We start from the raw sequence: 3,300 nt of genomic DNA, 5'->3' as shown, positions 1-3,300 counted from the left end.
CCGGAAGAGCTGGAGGATGTTGCTGGGGAGAGGGAAGTCTGGGCTTCCCTGCTGAAGCTGCTGCCTCCGCGACCCGACTTCGGATAAGCGGGAGATAATGGATGGATGGATGGATGGATGGATTTCATATTTGTATGGATCTATTTGATTTCTAATTTGGGGGAACTATTGTAATGCAATTGTATTGGTGAAGGGATAGCTATGGTGATTAGGCCAATGTGTCCGGGTTGACACGTTACGCAGGGCTGGCGAGAAGAGAGAAAACGAGGCGGCCGAATAAAGTCTGTTGTAGCTATTCCCTCTCCGTGTGCTGGTCTTTCCCCACGACCTTCGATTGAAGAGTCACACTGACTATCGCCAGGAAATCGAGTGTTACACAACTGTGTTTTTCTTTTCGCAAGCATTTATTAGCCCTTTTGTTATCCACTGATTGTCAATATGCTTTGGTTTTATTTTATATTGTTTGGTTTTTGGAGTTAATATCATATAATCGCTTCCATTTTTTTAAAAATTCATCATAAGCTTTATCAATACCTTTTTCTTTGTATACCGTATTCCAATTCTCTTTCAGTAAATCTTTTTTTTTGTGCTTTCATAGCCTCTTCAGTCCTTATTCGTCTGTGTTGTAATTCACTATCTTGGTTGTTTTTGCTACATTTACAGTCATAAATTATAAATACTGGTAAGTGGTCACTAATGTCATTTATCAGTAGTCCATTCACCAAATTGTTCTCCATGATATTAGTAAAAATATTCTTTATTAATGTTGCACAATGGGTAGTGATTCTGCTAGGCCTAGTAATACTAGGATAAAGGCTGAGGCTATATACTGTGTCAATAAACTCTTCTGTCTTTTATGTTGGTTTGGATTGAGAAGATCAATATTATAGTCACCACAGATAAACACTGTTTTTTTGTTTGTTTCTGTTTGTTTCTGACTTTCTCCATCCAATTTTTAAATGCATTAATATTCGAACCTGGTGTTCTATAGATGCAACTTACATACACATTTTTCTTTTTTTCCAAAGATATTTCTACTGTAATACATTCTACCATATTATCCACCACCTGTGTCATTCTTTCTTCTACCTTGAAACAAAAATTCCTGTCTATATACAAAGCCACCCCACCTCCATTCCTGTTCTCTCTATTCTTACAAACCATTTCATATCCATCTATTTCAAGGTCCATGCCTCTTTCTTTGTTAATCCATGTTTTCAATACTGCAATTATGTTAAAGGGTTGTGTGAACTGGCCTAGATAAGATTTGATATGATAAAAATTGGCATACAGGCTTCTGCTATTAAAGTGAATAATTGACATTTTTTGGGCGATGGTTTTATATTGTTCCTCTGTATAGTACTTAGCAAGTATTGTTGAAGGTATGAAAAAAGTTATTTTCTGTGTCAATGTCATTTTCTGTCCTGTGAGTGATGCTCAGTATATTGAAAAGTATTTAGTTCCAGTTCATTGTATTGAGCAGTTCTTTATATTGATTGGGTGTCACTGGTACCTGAATGTGTTATGTTTGTTTGCATCATGAAGCGAAATCAGTCAGTGTTGCTTTGACCTGTAACTATAGAGAAGGAATCATCTACCTTAACTGTTGTTTCTCTCAATTTCAAGTTTGTCGTACCTGAAATAGGCAATGTTCCTTTTCTGTCGCTCCTCCTTCAGCCTAGGTAGTTGCTCTCACCTTTTTTCTCTCACTGAATCTGAGAAGTCCTCAATAATATAAATCGCAGTGCCCTTCATTCTCATATTTCTATTCTCGCAGTGGTGAGAATCCCCTCTCTGTCTCTAAAGTTAAAAAACTTTACAATAATTGGCTTACCCCTCTTCTTCATGTTGTCTCTCCATCCTCTTCGATGGGTCCTCTCAATGGCGATGGATTTAGCATGCTCTGGGCTTAGCTTCAGTACCTTAGTAAATGTCTCTCTGAGTTTTGTCTCACGGACAGCCCAGGTCTCATCAGCTGTCTCCTCAATGCCCTCAAAAACAAGATTATTACTCTGGATTGATTCTCAAGGTAGTCTGCCTTGCTTTCGGGTGAAACTAGTCCATCACAGACCACCTTCAGATTTTTTTCTAAATCAAAATTATAGCTGGTATTTTTGGCTACATTGGTCTTGATGTCATCCACTCCTTTCTCTCTGTGTAAAGTGGATACTCTCCCTTAATTCCTGAATGTTCCTTGTCATGGAATCAATACGCTCATTTGTGGTTTTCAATACCAATTTGCATGAGTGTATTACTATGTTCCGTCATATTCTTTAATAACTCAGTGAAATGCAATTTTTGCTGTTCTAATAAACGTGTGTAAAGCTTCGAGAATCCATCCATGTTATGTAGTACCGACTCGGCTTCCTCAGCTACCTGTGATGCACTATTATCATTTCCACTTGCATTCTCCTTTTCCTTGTCCATCACTTTCTCCTCCACCTTCTTAAGTCTGCTTTAAGGCCTGCCTGGCATTATTCACTGCTGTTAAGGGCAGGACGAAACCCAAAAGAAGTGTTTCCGTTTGTGTCTCCGGTTGATGGCTCCGCCTCTCGCTCCGCCACACCCTCTGCCGCACGCTCCGCTGCACGCTCCGCCGCACGCTCCGCCGCACACTCCGCCGCTGGCTCCGCCGCTGGCTCCTCCGCTGGCTCCTCCGCTGGCTCCTCCGCTAGCTCCTCCGCTAGCCTACTCGTCTTCCCACCTCAGCCAGTATTTAGCTTACGCTAAAGGTAGCGGCTTAAGTTGTTGGGCTTGTTTTTGAAGCGCTTGTCTGCAGGGAAGCCATCTTCCCACCTCAGCCAGCGTTTAGCTTACGCTAAAGGTAGCAGCTAAAGTTGTAGGGCTTGTTGTTGAAGCGCTTGTCCGCAGGGAAGCTGTAAAAGTCGTGAAAGTGAAATCTTCTGGGCTGCGCTCTGGTCGCCTTGTCACACGTTGCCATCTCTGCTACGTTGCCATTGCTGCTACTTCGCTGCTACGTTGCCGTCGCTGCTACGTTGCCCGTAAATTGAAGATGTTATCACCGTTTCAGATTTCTCCCATACAAGCTGAAGAAAACTTGTTGTTCAGGTAAAATTTGCGTTGGACTGCCATGAAATGTATGTATTTATCTCTTAATTGTCTTTGTCGATATAACCTCAAATATGAGATCATTAATCGCTTTTGAAAATGGGACTTCAAGCATGGCTGTTTTAACATTGAAGATATTTATAATCTACAGCCATGGAAAAAAAAATATGATAACACGCTTTTTCTTCAGTTTCATGTTAATTTTAAATGCCTTGTACAATTGAAGACACT

The 3,300-nt window shown here is 40.7% G+C and overlaps 1 pseudogene; it reads right to left on the bottom strand.

Annotated features, from left to right (window-relative positions):
* Window positions 1-454: 454 nt before the first annotated feature.
* On the bottom strand, window positions 455-1,323 carry LOC147140368 (uncharacterized; annotated as a pseudogene).
* Window positions 1,324-3,300: the final 1,977 nt, after the last annotated feature.

The sequence above is a fragment of the Filicampus tigris genome, chromosome 10 (assembly GCF_054856515.1).
Source record: "Filicampus tigris isolate MCC_2025a chromosome 10, RoL_Ftig_1.0, whole genome shotgun sequence".
Taxonomy (NCBI): domain Eukaryota; kingdom Metazoa; phylum Chordata; class Actinopteri; order Syngnathiformes; family Syngnathidae; genus Filicampus; species Filicampus tigris.
This window is presented reverse-complemented; position numbering and strand designations above follow the sequence as displayed.